Genomic DNA, 18543 nt, shown 5'->3' on the forward strand with positions numbered 1-18543 from the left:
TGACACTTTCAGTTTATATTTGATATCCTTACAATAGGAGATCCTATTCTTTCCTTCATCTCCTTCTGTACATACATCAGGCTTGTTCATCGATAAGGCAGGGTCTTGTAGTACCAAGAGGACCAGTCAGAAGCAACTTTCCGGAAATCAAATCCTGGCTCAGCTGTACAACCGTGGACAACTTCACTCAACTGGTCTGCACTCGACTGAATTATCTGTAAAATGATAGGAATTCCAGAAGGTCCTTTTCTGATTTGCATTTTTCTGCTTATGGATGAATATCATTGAGTCTCTTTGAGAATTATGTGGATATCACTGGTTTTAATTTACTTACTCAACGGAGAGAACTAGTGGTTCAGATAATCCAAAAGAATATCATGAAAATAACACTGTAGCTTTAAAAATATTGAGAAAAAGTATTCATTGCTACAATAGATTAAAGTCTTTTGTAAATCTCCAACATCCTCAGTTCTGTCCTATTTTTACAATAGACAGGGATTAGAGGGAAGGAGTTTACTTACTTAAAAAGAAGAAATAACTATTAACATACCTAACAAGTCACTGACAATAATAGAATATTATGAAGCAAAGTATAATCTCATTAAACCTTTAAATAACTGCTTCTGTGGCCAGCTTTTTTTGAATGATTTTTATATTCAGAGAGAGCAGCTGACATACTGATACATAAACTATATATAGTCGTATATAGTATGTACTTACCTTATATGTTCAGAACCAATAATATTTTGCAATATGAGCGTGAAACTATCATCTCTTGATTTATGGCTGCAACATTCATCGAAGATCTGAGAACAATAGAATTAAGCTCGTTTTCTTCTTTGGCCTAAAATATTCTTACCTCATTTAAAAGCTTGTATTTTTAAAAAAGGGCATGAAACTTACAGCTTGCATTTTCCTAACCACAAAAGTAATTAAGGCATAAACAGTTGCACACCTAGACAACAGAATCCTATGCTCCTGTATAAAAAGTATGCAAACTGCTTTTACATTGCTGTGGAAGAAATCTTCAGGATACATTATAAGCAAAAAAGAGAAAGGTCTAGAACAATCTTCGTAGTATGCAATCTTTTACCAAGAAATGGAGAAATAACATATCTTCATATCTGCATGTATAAAGAAACACTGAAGATACAAAAGAAACTCAGAATCATGGGTATTTCCCATTATATTCTTTATATGTCATTTTGATTTTTAAACCACAGGATGACATTGCCTAGACAAGAAAACTTACAAAACTTAAATTATTTTTATCTTATTGGACACAAGCAAAACAAAACATAAATACAGTAAATGGAGAGCTCCTTTTTTTTTCTTTTCATCTTTCTTATCAGGAAGCACATTAGTAAGATAGAAAGAGAGAACCCAAGCCTGTTCCTGTGTATTGTCCAATTATTGTCTTCATTTTTATCAGAATGAGGGAATAAAAAGAGCGCTGCTATTTTCACCAGGCTACTGTGCATTATAAAATGAATGTTTTTAGAAGGGCCCTTTTTGTATTCACTTGGAATTAAGACTTATTTCTGTCCACAGCAGCTTCTGGAAGCTTCAGCTATAATCAAAGGGCTGTAGATGCCCGTCAGCCCCAGAAACAAAGCGACAGAGGCCCGGGCGCTCTGCGTGTCTGTGCTCATGTTTGCTTGCGTTACTATTGTTTTCGGAAGGGCTGATGTTAATGCAGTGAAATAAATCTATTTTCTGTGACACTAAATGTTTTCATTTGCCATTCAGTCGTATGCATAGTCCCTGTTCCTGATGAATTGTAAGGCGAGCTGGTGAGGATGTCCATTCACTGTGCTGCAGGAAGGCACAGAGACGCCAGTCCTGTGCAAGGCAGGGGAGAAGGAACAAGTTGGATATTAAGTTTTATAGTGATCTGTAGTTTTCCTTAGTTTATTTTTCATATACCTCTCATTTTAATGAATAATGTATCCATAATACTTATGGTTAATACATATATCCAAAAAATAAAAAAAATAATCCATAATCCATACATTAAAAACTATAAAAGCTGGGGCACCTAGGTGGCTCAGTTGGTTAACCATGACTCTTCATTTAGGCTCAGGTCATGATCTCACAGTTCGGGAGTTCAAGACCCATGTTGGGCTCTGCACTTACAGTGCAGAGCATGCTTGGGATTCTCTCTCTCCCCCTCTCTCTGCCCTTTCACTCTCTCTCCTTCTCTCCCTCTCCCCCTCTCTCTAAAACTAAATAAACATACAAAAATTATAAAAGCTATTGTTACTGCTTTTTTTAGCTTCATGTTTCATGGCTTGTTGACTCTAAATATTCTTACAGATATTGATAATGGGATTATAGACTAAGAATTTCTATGTAATCTGCTCCAAAAACTTTAGGACAAAATATAAATCCCAAGATAAGACAATTTGTTAACATTTGTTGAATGGATTAGGTAGACAGACAAAAAGCTAAGTAGAATGGTTAGGAATCATCTTCTCTGAAAATAAACATTCCAATGTGAAAGTATTCTCACAGTTACTAACCCAGCAAGGCTTACACTAACACAGACTAAAGTGCAATCCCTAATGGATATTTATTCCAGTTGACTCACCATCTTTGTGCTCAGTTCGAAATCCTTCAGTCACTAATTCTGTGCCAATTAAATAAAAATTTTAAAAGAATTTGGCAAATGTTAACAAAATGGCCATCTAATTCTGCCTAAATTCCTCATCTCTACACATCTAGTCCTACAGAGCTGTATTCTTAAACTCAGAGAAGAGGAACAAAAAGAGGGATAAGAGTACATTGTTCTGTTATTTATGAAAGCAAACGGGCTTCAGAGTATCAACTATGTAGTCCAACATATGAGTGGCAAATTTTGAAAAGTTTCAAATGTTTCATTTGGTTTATGTATTACTCAATTTCACACAGACCTTGAGTCACAGAGGCATTTTAATGTGTCTTCTGAATCATCAAAGATGCAACTGTGAAATGGTTTAATTTTAGTGCTAAGAATATGTTAATATGAATTATATGAAATCATTACACAGGACTAATAATGTTTCCATACAGTTGTTTATGTTAACCAGAGTATTAAGTTCATAGACATTTACACTGGTCACATGTTTGGAATTTGCTGTACTTATCAAATTTGAAAATAATTGATAACCATAAAGAATGATGATAATGCTTTAGAGATGTCCTTTAGATGCATAAGTTTTGACTTGTTCAGAATGCTTTTCTTTCTTTTTTTTTTTTAATTGCTTATTTATTTTTGAGAAAGAGAGACAGAATGTGAACAGGGAAGGGGCAGAGTGAGACAGACATACAGAATTAGAATCAGGTTGCAGGCTCTCAGCTGTCAGCACAGAGCCCAGTGTGGGGCTTGAACTCATGAACAGTGAGATCATGACATGAGCTGAAGTCAGACGCTTAACCGACTGCCCAGCTGCCCATCAGAATGTTTTTTTTTTTTTTTTTTAACTTCTTCATATTTAAGTAAGTGTTCCTCCTCTGAATGCCCACATTCCCTTCTACTGCATGTTATATTGCAATTCTCTGTTTACATATTCTTCTCTCCTCGAAGATATTCAGTATCTAGAGGACAAAAACTGTCTTATTCATGCATGGTGTGTGAACATAGGGTAGATTTTTTTTTTTAGGGGGAGGGTTGGCAGACAAGGTTTTTGTTTCATTTTTAGTTTTTATTGAGATATAATTGACATGTAATATTATATTAGTTTCAGGTGTAAGCCACAGTGATCAGTATATGTGTATATTGCAAAATGATCATCATGATAAGTCTAATTAACTTCCATTACCACACATCGTTACAATTTTTCTTGTGATGAGAATTTTTGAGATCTACTCTCTTAGCAACTTTCAGAAATACAATACAATCTTATTAACGACAGTTCTCGTGCAACACAACTTTGAGTTTCACTAAGTAATATAGCTGTTGCCCACTTCTGTTTCACAGATGCCCCGGCCTCTATGCAACAAACCTGTACTGAGCTCCCATGGTATGACTGTCAGCATATTAGGACACGAGCAGGAAAATGAAATGAACAAAAATCCAGGGATGCTTGTGGCTGATCTCTGGTCAGTGTCATCTTGTGAAAGAAAAAACTACATAGACAATTAATTAGAATGCAAGATGAGTGCTGCTGGGGTCAGAGGGGATATAGAGAAAGAAGGAACCAAGTGTGGAGATGAGGAAGTGACACTTGAGTATAGTTCTAAAAAGTGCCCCGATGTTTGTTCACACAGTGGGGAGAGAGCACACGCAAGGCATGGATCCAGGAGAGACCCTCGGTGCTATGGACTGGGAGAAGTTCAGTGGGTCTGGCTAGTAGAGTTTGTGGCTGGCACTGATAGGAGCTGATACTGGAAAGAAGACAGAGTAGATGCAGAGTGTTGGTGTATACACCTTTGGACTGTGCATGGCAAGACACAGATGGGAAATCAAGAGAGAGAAATGAATAGTTGTTGGGTTGACTGGAAGCAAAGGAGAGATGCAGACAGAAAAGCGTACTTTGAAGCTACTTATGAAACAGCTTCTTTCTATAGCACTAGGCAGTTTGCTAGGTTACCCATAAGTATGATGTTATTTAATCCTTGCAACAGCCCCACGGGTTGGGTACTGTTTTCATTTACAGGTGATAAGTCACTTGGCCAAACACGAGACAGGTAAATGGCACAATCAGGATTCAAACCCAGATGCAAACAACTCCGAAGTATGTATATACATTGAATCAATAAAACCCATGCCTTGTATGTAATCTTAAAAATGGGTGTTAGTGGGAATAGCAGAGGAGATAAAAACCACATGATCAGAGGGGATAAAGAACAAAAACAAAACAAAATGGGGAATTTGTACCTTGGCCATTCTCATCATGCAACTTGAGTTTCCTCCAGAGGCATGCTGGGAACTCCTGCCTTGCAGCACAGACACTCTGATCCACAGACTTGGATAATGATTGTGATAAGCACATGACATTGAGGTGATTACTATTACACTTGTTATGCTAATGCAATCTTTATTTTTTTAAAAATTTTTTTTTTTATTTCTAGGAGAGAGAGAGAGACAGCGTGAGCAGGGGAGGGTCAGAGAGAGAGGGAGATACAGACTCTGAAATTGGCTCCAGGCTCTGAGCTGGCAGCCAGCACGGAGCCCGACGCGGGGCTCGAACCCAGATGAAAGTCGGACGCTTAACCGACTAAGCCACCCAGGCGCCCCACTAATGCAATCTTTAAACGAAAGCAGCCAGTAGAAGCCTTTTTGTAAACTGTACAGGTCGAATTTTACCAGAGCCCTAAAACCACTGGAGGAATAAAACAAAACACTACAACAGTAGCCCAGTGGCGTATGCAAATGGATTTAGGTCATCCGGAATATGTAATTTTTGGGCAAATTGCCTGATATCCTTGCTCTTTTATGTGCTCTATTGTTTGAATATCCATATTATTAGTTTGCTCTCCTTTGGCCTGTGAAATTGATCTTATGAATTTTCTTTTCAATCTATTTCAGTAGGTGTTCTAATTTACATTTAAAATATCTGGGCAGTGAAGTGATAGCCCTGAGAGACTCTATTACACTGCTACTGGTGAGTAGGAGTCTGTACACGTTGTGTTGATTAATCTCTCAGGTTGGGGTAGGACAGGGGACCCAGAATAGATGGAGCCCTCTCAACCATGACATGTTTAGCTATGTTTTCCTTCATCTGACTTGCCATTTCAATCCTTAAAAAGCAAGGCATCAAGTAAATGTTAAGTGCAGGGGTTTATTTATTTAATTCTTGGCAACTGAAAAACATAGTTGGATTAAGTGAGTAGTCTTGAGCTACAAAGCTACTTATGTCTATCATTGAACAGGGCTGATTTGGTGGTTGGGAGTCTCAATCCACATTTAATTAAACTCCTTTGCTTTTTCAAACGAAAAGCTCAGGCACACACACACACACACACACACACACACACACACAAACTGTTTGGGTTTAGTCTAATGCTTCTGTGGCTGCCCCAATTAGATTGGTTTCATTGAATCCTGACTGATCTATCTTAAGAGAAAAAATCCAATTTGCTCCATTTTTGCCTATGCCCTCCTGACTTGTTTTATTTGAGAAGAATTTGTGGAATTTGAGATGTTGGAATACTTTTGAAGGCTCAGTATTCAGATTTATATTATAGCCTTGCAAAACTTTAGCAATGATAAATAATGTGAGTAAATAAAATTTTGACCAAATGAGAAGACCCAGAACATTTGATTTTATAGAGGATGCTTGTAAAATACATAGAAAGTAATGTCAACATTATTGCATGTTATGAACTTCATTCAGTAGGTTGAAAAGCTGCAGAACTGGGATGCCTGGGTGGTTCAGTCAGTTAACGATTTGGCCCAGGTCATGATCTCACACTTCGGGGATCTAGCTCCGCATCTGGCTCTGCACTAATGATGCAGAGCCTGCTTGGAATTCTCTGTCTCCCTCTCTCTGTGATCATTCTCTGCTCACTCTCTCTCTCCCTATCTCAAATAAATAGACTTTTATTTTTTAATAAAAAAACTTTAATGCTTATTTTTGAGAGAGAAAGGGAGACAGAGAGTGAGCAGGGAGAGGCAGAGAGAGAGTGAGACACAGAATCCAAAGCAGGCTCCAGGCTCTGAGCTGTCAGCACAGAGCCTGATGTGAGGCTCAAACTCACGAACTGTGAGATCATGACCTGAGCCGAAGTTGGATGCTTAAGTGACTGATTCACCCAGGTGACCCTCAAATAAACAAACTTAAAAAAAAGAGCTGAAGAATATAAGAAGGATTTCAGTAAGTAAGTTATGGGTCCCCTTCACCCAGGTATACACAAATGCATTATGGCCTGTATTACATGAGAAGGGAGGGAAGGAAAATGTGGTTGGATATTAATAAATAGAATATCATATATTTACAATCAGGGCATTATATATTCTCTACTAATTTCCATTTATACATTAGTGTTCTTCTGAGGATCTCAAAGAACTTTATATTAATTCATAAAATAAATCAGCCTATTAAAAGCAGACATTATGCTATTGTTACAATATGCCTTGCTTTAAAACAAGCAAGTATATATTANTTCACCCAGGTATACACAAATGCATTATGGCCTGTATTACATGAGAAGGGAGGGAAGGAAAATGTGGTTGGATATTAATAAATAGAATATCATATATTTTACAATCAGGGCATTATATATTCTCTACTAATTTCCCTTTATACATTTGTGTTCTTCTGAGGATCTCAAAGAACTTTATATTAATTCATAAAATAAATCAGCCTATTAAAAGCAGACATTATGCTATTGTTACAATATGCCTTGCTTTAAAACAAGCAAGTATATATTAATTAACTTGTATCATAAAGAATAAGTGTAGGTTATTATTGAAATCAATTTATTCTATATTATTAAGAAAATTAATACTTTTTTATAAATCTCTGCCTTCTATTATTTTCATATTACTAGTCTATTATAAGATAAAATAACATTCCTTTAAAATAAAAGATTCCAATTATACATGCACACTTAAAAATTAAAAGCTCAAGTATTCACTAAAATTTAGGAAACAAGAAAAATTAGTGTAATAACATCCCGAATTACNAAAAAATTAAGTTACCAAAATTTTATGATCTTCATGAGAAAGAATTATGTTATTAGAAATATTTTATGTTGGCCTACCCAGGCCATTTTGAATACTGTTTTTGTTAGTATTGATGTGAAACGTACATGGTTTGCAAGATGAGAACTGAGGTAGTCAGTCATATGAACCATGCCTTTGAGTTTACTTCAGCCCAGAACCCAACCTGGAATTATATCATAACTCTAACTACATAATCAGGTTTTTAAAAAACCCAAACAGGTTTTGTTCAAGGTCGTCTAATAATTAAGAGAAATTTCGATTGGATACCTGAATTATGAAATAAGTGCTCCATGTCATGTTCAATATGTATTTGCAAATCTTTCTCAAGTGCATTAATTTTGCAAGTATTTTGCCCAGTATTAACAAACATCGAAAAGTGCTCACTATACATGAAACAAACAAGTTGCCACATTTGGACTGGAGCGTGTCCTGGGAGAGCAAAGTAGCCAGGCCAATACTTGAGAGATCATAAAGAGGCACTGCTTTGGGAACAGGGTCTAATCATATTAAGTTCTTAATCATAGAATGTAAAGATACTGCTTAGTCATGGTTTATATTTGGGCATTGCATATAGATGACCTGGCTTGGTGCAAGGCTGTTGCATCCCAGCAGGGAATATTTAGCCTATTCAAACAAGATACTGGCGGAGAGTTTAATAAAGAATCTATTTACAGAGGTGTGAACAGGGCTATGGGGACCCAGGAGAGATGTAGAAGCATCTGGGCAATGGAAGGAACCCATCACCACTCCTGGACTCAAAGGAGCAGAGCAAGAGAGTTGTAAGTTGCACGTGGGGGAAGGGACACTGAACTATGGCCTTTGGTATGGGAGCACTGCCCTCGCCACCACTCAGTAGGAAAGGAGCCCGGGGATAAATATCCTGATCTCAACCTGTCCTCTACTAAAGTGCATTAATTTTCCATTGGCTGAGCCTAATCAGGAAGAGGAGACCAAGAGATACCAGTGACACAAGCCTCTGAGGATGAGCTTCCTGAGGTACAAAACCATCGGAGAAGGGTGGGGCCCGAGGCTAGGCAGACAAACAGATGATAGCCTCACAGCGAGGAGATGAAGAAGGGTAATGATCAGTGCTGTGCTGAGCCAAATAATAAATCCAGCTTTATTTCAAATTTTTATATTTGCTCATCATGTGTTTTTGCACCCATTTTGATATTTTATCAAAATTAATGCTATTACAGTAACTTATCCTGAGTACTGAGATTTCTAGCGACCTCTTGAATTTTGCACCCCACCTATGATATTGCTCCTCTCCCCTTAATCTCAGCCCAGGTGATTGGGATGTTCTGCATTTTGCTTTTTGGTAGTTACTCGGAAATGCACTGTGTGCTTTGTTACGTCTGTTGAGTGTTTTACAACTTAAGTTCTGGAAAAAATGTGAGCAGACTTGATGTATTTTATGACATAAAATCTGAGGAGTTCCCTTGTTTTGAAATAAGCAAGGTTATGTCACTAATAAACTTCCTCTGCAAGGAAGCTGCTTGTCTTTGATTCTGAGTATGATCTGATTTCTAGAGAGAAGCTGTACTTGAATGAAAGCTGCTGTAATTAAATTATCAGTAGCAGTCTATTCTGTGGCTTGCCCAATAGATTTATTTGTTTAATTCTGATTCTAATATCTTTCTGTCCAGCCCCTAGACTGTACGATTTATGAAGGCAAGGATAGGGGTTTGTGGCATTGTTTTAGTTTTCGTTTTCCCTCACCGCTGTAGCCCTCAAAACTTGCAGATACTAGGCAATCAATAAATATTGATTGAATAAAGTAAATGAGTTAATCAACAATCATATAGTATAAGAACCATGGATTTTAGATAACACATCTCCTTGCTAACAAGGTTTGTGGAAAATAGAACAACCTTACTGGATGATCCAGGGCATTCTTTCATGATGTGGTCTGTGATGATTTAGAATCAGAAAATTCAGCTTTAGGGGGCACCTGGGTGGCTTAGTCGGTTAAGCATCTGACTCTTGGTTTTGGTTTGGGTCATGATCCCAGGGTGGTGAGACTGAGCCCAGTATCGGGCTCTGCGCTAACAGCATGGAGTCTTCTTGGGATTCTCGCTCTCTCTCTCTCTCTGCCCCTCCCCTGCTCATGCTTGCTCTCTCTCTTTCTCAAAATAAATAAACATTTTAAATAATTCTGACTACTTTAAAACTCCTAAATACCTAAAGCACTGACGTTTTCAATGTCAAGATAGTTTTATTATTTAGAACAAATCATGCTCTTTACTACTTTTTAGTAGGGGTGTTCACAATGAATGGGGCATGAATCTGCATGAGCTTAACTTTGGGAACTAGAAGTTTCCATGTCAGATGGTAATATTTGAATGTATGCTATGGAAATACCTCTGTGGCACTGCGGCCATGAGCAACACTTGCCTGATGATCTAATTAGCTCACATTAGCATTTCCCAAACGTGTTCTAGTGGGATGCTAATAGGTGATGTGTGGTTTGTATGTGGTCTGTTTGGATTTGGGGGTGGGGGNGGACGCTTAAACAACTAAGCCACCCAGGCACCCCCGGCCAGACACTTTTGTTAAGTGCTGGGTTAAACAGATTCTTCACTTTACATCTCCTGAGAGCCTAGGATGCTGATTTGAATTTGGAATCTCCAAGAGGGAGATGTCACAGTGGCCAGTATATCTGATTACAAGACCCTTCTCTCCATAGTATTTCTCAGGGACATCCTGCTGTACCCAGTGGTAAGACTTTCAGTTCTGTATTAATTTCCTACTGCTGCTGTTAGCAAACTGCCATGAAACTAGTAGCTTAAAACAACACAAATTAATAGTTCTGGAGGCCGTAATTCTGAAACGAGTTTTACAAGACTACCTTCAGTGTGAGGGCAGGGCTGGGTCCCGGAGCCTTCAGGGAAGCATCCCTCTCCTTGCCTCCTGGGGCCTCCGCGGGCTGCCTCTTTCTTTGTCTCCTCTTGCTTTAACCTCTGCTTCTGTTTCCACTTCTCCCTCTTTCCTACAACATCAGCAAAGCCCGTCCTAGAATCACATTTAAATACGGCCCATTAATTTTGTAATAATTTAACTCAAAATACTTGCTGAGCACCCACTCTGTGCATTACTTTCACTCGTATCATGTGAAGTGTTCCTCTGATTAATGCAGTCCCAGCCCCCAAATAATTTATCATTTAACTGCAGATATAAACATAGTTCCCAGATATCCACATCCCAACCAAGAATATGAATGGCCTAAAATAAATCACAGAAGTGCTTGAGGATTCAGAGAAAATAGATAAAACATTGAACTGGGAAATAATACTGGGGCTCATGAAGGAGGTGGGGGAAAGGGCCTTAAAGACTATGTAAGGTTGTAACCAGTTAAAATCTGAAGGAGGAACTAGAGAAGGCTGAAATATCAGTGCAAAATGAACATCACAGAGCCTGATACACAGCATGAAAACATTCTGGCGAAGCACATATACTCGGTGTTTTGAAAGTGCAGCTAAGAGCCAAGTTGGATTGTAATGTTCGAGACGTGTAAAAGATTGAAAAAGCAGGTTGAAGACAGATGGTGTATTTTCTTAATGTTCTGAATGAGGTAATTTTTCTTAACTTGGTAGGTAATTAATTTGGTCATTTATCATTTTTTTCAACAAATAATTCTAAATACCTAATCCGTGTCTGACACTCTCTAGGCACAGACGGTAATGAAGCCACATCATAACTGGAAAGTGGAGAAATTGCATACAGTTTTAAAAAACACATGCTGACCATGGACTTGAATGAATGGGGTACTATGTTGGTTTGCTAGAGCTGCCAGAACAAAGCACCAGAACCCAAGCAGCTTTAACAACAGAAATGTACTCTCATAGTTCTGGAGGGTCCAAGTTGAAATGAGGATACTCCCTCTGAAGGTACTGTTTCAGGCCTTTCTCCTGGTTGCTCATAGTTCCTGGGGTCACGTAACTCCAGTGCCTTCATGTACCATTCATTCTGTGTGCCTATCTCTGTCTCGGTGTCCAAATGTCCCTTTTTAGAAGGACATCATATATAATTAGGGCTTACCTTGAAGGCCTCGTCTTAAGTTTATCAGCCTTAACCACCTTATTTCCAAATAAGGTCACATTCACAGGTATGGGTTTAGAACTTCAGCATCTTTTGGGGGTGGGGACACAACTCACCCCATAACAAACTGGAAGTGGGTGAGGGAGGGTGGGGAATCCAGAACTGTTCCATGCTTTAAACAAAACAGGGGAATTTGCAGTAACCCCCTTAATAAATAACAAGAGCCTGAGTTAGGGTCCTCACAGGGCAAAGGAAGAGTCACCGGGTACAGTATGGAGCCTGCCTGCCGTAGCACTATTTATAATGAGCCTATTTTTGAAAACTTCCAAGTAAGCAACACAACTTCTCATTTAAAGTTCATCTGCTAAAGATGCAAGAGAACTATAAATTTGCTGGAATCTGCAACTCTCCCATCCATTTCTCATCAAGATTCTCTCTCTGCTATTGACCAGATAATGGAAATAATCAGCACTATCTACACAGAACAGATATTTTAATTTATATTAAATTGAATATGCTTTTTTTCCCCCTGAAATGAAAAACACTGCATTTTAAAGTGATTTTTTTTTTTCTTTTTCCAACGGGCTACATTTCTGACTTAATGTCTCTGCAAGTTGAAGATTTCAACATCATTTTAATTTTGAATCAAATGCATATCCCCCCCTTTTTTAATGTAAGCAAATTGCAATCATCTAGAGGTAAATGTTGTCAAGAATCATGCAGTACTTAAGTCTTTTTCAAGAAACTTGTCATGCATAAAATCCTTGATGTATGAATTTCTGCAGCCCTGTCTTTCCTAATGAATGTTCTGAGAAGACTTTAAAAAGACAAATTAAAATCAGTTGTCCCTGACATGAATATCTAGAGAATATCAAGAGCTTTTTAATAAATTCATTTAAGGATGAATATAGGCCAAAATGTTTTTATTCTCATTCTTAGAAGTGATAGATTTTCAACATTCATTAATGTGGGTGAAAAAAGCATTATATTGCAAAAATCGTCAGCAGAAAATAAATAATAAATTGAGATGTCCCATATATTATGATGAGCAATGGTTCCACTCCCACATATTAAGATTACACATGAATATTATGTGACTGGTTCCTGGTCACTGAGGACTATTCACTATTTCTCCTGAAAAATACATTACCACTTTCCCTCTCTCTTCACCACTTTTGGTTTAAATCTCTGTTTCTTTGCTTCTGAAATTGCCCAAGGTCACCTTCTAGGCAGCCAGCCAGTCTAAAAGAATCAAAGTAGCTGTTTTACAGGGTTTTGCTCATTGTTATTTTAGCAAACTCTTTCCATGTTCCGTGTTTCCCTCTGATGCACATAGCAGAAGAATGAAATTGGCTCACAGTTGTGCATCTGTGTTCTCAGAAATTGCTGTTCCTGCATAATTACCTTATATTCCGAATGATCTGACAGGAATCTTCTCTCTCTCTTACAACCAGGAATGGTAGAATGAAGTTTGCCACTACAATGATGGAAACAAAACTCAAAGCTCTTAAGATTCCCGGCTGGCAAGCTATGAATTCTTACTGCAAACAAGAAAGATTTAAGGAGGTTTACAAAAGAACTTGTAAGGAATTAGTTAGGGTTCCAATAGTTCTTCCCAAATCAAAATGTTGCTGGGTTATAATTACTTCAATTAGAAACTGGTTATAGTTTCCTTGAAATACACACAGTTTTGTAATCCAAAGGAATGTTGTTTTTGTGCCCTTTCTCTTCTTTTTCTCTCTTTTCTCTGCCTCTGCCCCCCCACTCCCTATTTGCAAATTTGGTGGGAACTAAAAAACAATTTTGCCTACTTCCAAATTTTGTTTGTGTCTGAGCCATGGCCTACAACTGGTAATAACTCCCAGCCTTCCTGAAAAGGTGGTAACAAGGCAGTCTTGACATTTAGTGCAAATTCATCCCTACTGCTGGGAAAACCACTAAAGCTGGGGCCCGCTAATGGTCCATCAATAATCTTTGTGCCATAGGTGAAGACTAGTAAAATTAGCTCTTAATGTGGGCAATTCTTTCTGGTCTTCCTAAGTAAATTTATGGAAGGAAGTGGATTAGTCTTTCTGTACTCTTAGCTCCTCTATTTTTAATGTATTCTTTCTTCCTTGAAGGCGTCCTTCATTTTCATGGATTTCACATCAACCTCTTCGAGGCTGACTCTGAGTGCTCCCATAAGCTGGCCTACAGTGCCTCAATGATCTGACCCCAATTTAACTTTCCAGCTCCATCTACTTCCTCTCCCTTTCTCCTCTTTTCTTCCTGCTTCCTTTGGTCTTGACACGGTGGAATTCCTCTGCTTCCCACACTGATGCTCTTTTACATCGTTGTGCTTGTTATTCTAATGATCTTCTTTAATTTCTCTATCAAAAAATGCACTCAGCTCAGTAGTTTTCTCCCTAATGGAGTCTTCACTTGAAATCCTCTTTCCTAAAGGCTTAGTGAATTTTCCTTTAAAAAAAAAAAAAACTCACGAAGTACTTTACCTCTATTCTAGCATTTAAGCATATTTCACTGAAACTATGTAAGAACTCACATAGAGTAGATGCTCGATAAATATTTCTTCTCCCCCCCTAGCTTTATTGAGATGTAATTGACATAAAACACTGGGTGATTTTTAAGATGTATAATGTGTTGATTTTGTATTTTGCAAAATTACCACCACAGTATTAGCTAACACCACCACCAAATCACATTAACTACCTTGTTTTTGTAGTGAAGACATTTAAACTTACTCCCTTAGCAACTTTCAAGTATATAATACAGTGTTACTAACTATAAGCACCATGCTGGACATGAGGTTCCCAGAATGTTTTCATCTTGTTGGAAGTTGGTACTTGTTGACCAGCTTCTCCCATTCCCCACCTCCAGAGCCCTTGGTAACCACAATACTACTCCCCGGCCTTTTCAGATTCTACGTATCAGGGATATTGTATAGTTATTAGTCTTTCTCTCTGATACTTCACTTGGCATAATGCCCTCAAAGTTCATCCAGGTTTTCTTAAGTGGCGGAATCTCCTTCTTTCTCATGGCTGAACAATATTCTATTGTGTATGCATTCCATACCTTCTTTATCCATTCATCCATCAGTGGGTGGACACTAAGATTGTTTCCATATCTTGGTTAATAATGCGGCAATGGAAGTGCAGATATCTCTTTGAGTTCCTAGTTGCACTTCCTTACACAATGGAATGGCAAAAAAAAAAAAAAAATCTGATTAAAATATGGGCAGATTACTTGAATATACATTTTTCCAAAGAAGATATACAAGTGGTCAACAGGTACACGAAAAGGTTCTGGATATCACTTTACCATCAGAGAAATATAAATCAAAACAACAATGAGGTATCATCTCACTCTTGTCAGAATGGCTGTCATTGAAAATAACAAGGAATAACAAGTGGATGTGGAGAAGAGGGAACCCTCACGCATTAGTGGCACAAATGTAAACTGATGCCACTACTATGCAAAATGGTATGGAGTTTCTTCAAAAACTTAAAAATAGAACTACCATTTGAACAAGGCGCCTGGGTGGCTCAGTCGGTTGAGCATCTGACTTTGGCTCAGGTCATGACCTCACGGTTCGTGGGTTCGAGCCCCGCGTCAAGCTCTGTGCTGACAGCTCAGAGCCTGGAGCCTGTCTTCAGATTCTGTGTCTCTCTCTCCCTCTGCCCCTCCCCTGCTCATGCTGTCTCTTTCTCTCTCAAAAAGAAATAAAAACATTTAAAAAAATTTATTTTAAAAAAAGAACTACCATATGATCCAGAAATTCCACTTCTGGGCTTTAATCCAAAGGCAATATTTGTTTAATTAATGAATTACTTATCTTTTATTCTCAGCACCTTCTTCACCGTATTGTCACTGCATTAGAAGCGCCCTCCTTCCTAACACTCAGGAGCTGTACATTTCTCTGGAGTAGACTTTTTCACTTTGCACCACAACTGCTCATTTACATGGTTTCTCCTCTGATCTCGACTATGCTGCAGGCTCATTGAGGTCACAGTCCTGTGTTACATTCTGAGTCTAACACTGTGCCTAGCACACAGTAGTCACCGAGGGAGTACTGAGTGCATGAATGGATAAACTCAAAGGGCAGTATGTCCAGTCCCAGGACTTGTGACTACAATGACTTTGTTTTCCCCAATGATGTCTGGTTATGCTTCTGATTTGTGTCACCGAATTTAACTTCTGGATGTAGACTGTTTCCTATTTTACTCTTACTTGTTTCTTGCTTGCATTTATTGTCTCTCCACTGAGCTGATAACCTATGGAGGTCTTACAGTTCACATCTCCCTAACAAAGGAGAATGGAGTGCTATAGTGATGTGGGTTCTTAGGGAAACAGGATTCTCTTCTTTGCAGGAACTACCTCTAAAACAATTGCTCTTGTGCTCATGGAACCTCTGCAAAACATAGTACGTGTTCAGTCAAATGAAACTGTATTATGGGGAATATATGAAAATCCAGGGAAGGTGGTATAAAGTACTTTCAGAAAGGATCTCAATAAAGATTTTCACAGCACATTAACAACAAGCTAATCATCAATTAGTCTGATCGGTATTAGATTTGGTTCATAGTCTACAGTTTACAGAAGTTTTCATGTAAAACTACGAACTTGGAGAATTTTTACTCTGTCATCCAAAGCACTGAACATTGGATAAAGAATCTGAATCTTATCTGGAAAGCCATGATTCAGTTTCTCCATTTTATTGTGGAAAATATTCAAAAAGTTCAAACTAGAAAAATATTTTGTCTCAATTACCTAGCTTTAATGAGAATGCAAGATACTTTTTACCTTGAAGTACATTTACAGTTGACTTCAAAATAACACTTTCCTCAGTTGAGCTGACAAAACTAGACTTATAATTACCTTTGTAAAAAGTTATTCTAATTATGACAATTTAAGTGGTGTGAGTATTCAATTATCTTGTTTTGATTGTCGTAGATATTTAATCCTTTTATCCAGGAGCATCATTTATCATTTTTCATGCTCGTTTTTGTTTTCTGAGGGAACAATGAAGAAAATAATTCCTAGGGAATAAAGGATCAGAAACCATAAATTACCTGAAAGACTTAGGGATAAGTACCCTTTGGAATCTAAAGCTAGATGATGATTTTGTAAGAGGAAAGCAAGTCTAGAAGCTATTCTAGTTAAGTGGACCTGGTGTCAAAATGTCGAAGGGCTGTGGAATGCAACATTTTGGTTTGTCTGGGCCTCTACACCTGCAATAATTACTAGCACAATGTAAGACCAAGCTCAAGAGCCGGAGCAAAACACGCAATCAGTTCTATGATGAATTCTTCACAAAATGATCAAGTTAGCAGTTTCAGAACTTCACAACTTAATTTTCTGTCTAGGTTCTGTGGGGATCATCCAGGTTCTGTGCTTTTACTATAGTTTTAGAGTTTCATTGCTGGAGACGAAAACAAGGTTGTTGGTCAACTATACTAAATTTTAAAACAATATAATAATTGACACAACTGCATGTCACATGGCTTATTATGTGGTGTCACAAATGGACAAAACATGATCACAGGGACATATTTTAATCACTTACTATGTGATAATGAACTGCTTTAAAGGTTCTTCTTTATAAAGAAGATACCAATGCATCTCACACACAATCTTGGTGATGATTTAATAAGATGATATATTTAAAGGGCTTAGGATAAGTACTTAGCATATTTAGGCCATCTTCTAAAATAGTTATGCTTTTATGAACTGAAAAGTTCCACTGCAGCAAAGTCACTGCCAAAATGCCTCGTCAAATAATATGAATGAAGAGGTCACCAGCTCCTCTGCAGGTTAATATATTTTGTGATTCTGTCTTTGTGGGGGAAGTGGGGTGTTATTATACAAAAGCAATGGGAAATGTAATAACTAATGGATTAGACAAGGAAGGGATTCAGAGTTCTCATTTAGAAGTCTGGAGTTGACTCAGGACAGAGTCAGCTTCTCATGAATGCTATCAAGGACTTGGATTCCTTCTATCACACTGTCCTTAACCCTCAGTTGTGGCTTTCATCCTCATGATCACAAGATGGCTCCCAGGCTTCCAGTTATCACATCTGAATTCCAGACACAAAAAGGGCAAAGAGATAAAGATCCGAAAACCTTCTCCACATAGAGATCTCATTTATTTTTATTTGTATAGGTAGTCACTTCCCAGCAGATTTTCAATTATATCTTTTTTTAAAAAAATATTCTTATCACTTTTAATGCTTTTTAAAGAAATTTGATATAAGAAAAACAGCTTTCAGAAATAAACGTATTCTAAACATCAGCCCAATTTGCTGCTTTTATCATGAGATCTTGTGCTCTTTTCTTCACAAATGTGAGAAAGCCTTCAGGGCTCAATCCTGTGGTTGCAGCCGTACACCTTTCACGTTCGCCTTTGAAAAAGCAGAATCCAGAACAAATTTCACATTGTCGCCATCACAGAAGAGTACCCAGGGTGTGGTGCAGCTTTGGCTAACTTTTAGCTTTCCTAGCATGGCTGTTTCCCCAGCTAACTGAAGATCTCTACTCCCGAAGCCTAACTGCTTGGCAAGGTCATTTGAACACAAAGAACTGTCACTGGCCAATAGCCTGTTGTCTTCTTGTCTTTAAGAAATAAGTTCTTACTATGTGCTCCTTTCAAATGCTGGATAGGAGGCATTATTCCTTCTGCTGTTCTTCAACTGTGAACACCTCCGGGTGCTCCACCGCCTCTGTGTGAATGGCCAGGGTGCCCAGCTGCTGCTACAGTGATGCCCACACCTCAGTGCCCGCCACGCTGCTGTCCTGACCAGTAGAGAGAAACTGCCCAATTTTACCTTTTTAATGAAAAAAAAAAAAAAAAAAAAAAC

The sequence above is a fragment of the Crocuta crocuta genome, unplaced genomic scaffold, assembly GCF_008692635.1.
Source record: "Crocuta crocuta isolate KB4526 unplaced genomic scaffold, BGI_CrCroc_1.0 scaffold734, whole genome shotgun sequence".
NCBI lineage: Eukaryota > Metazoa > Chordata > Mammalia > Carnivora > Hyaenidae > Crocuta > Crocuta crocuta.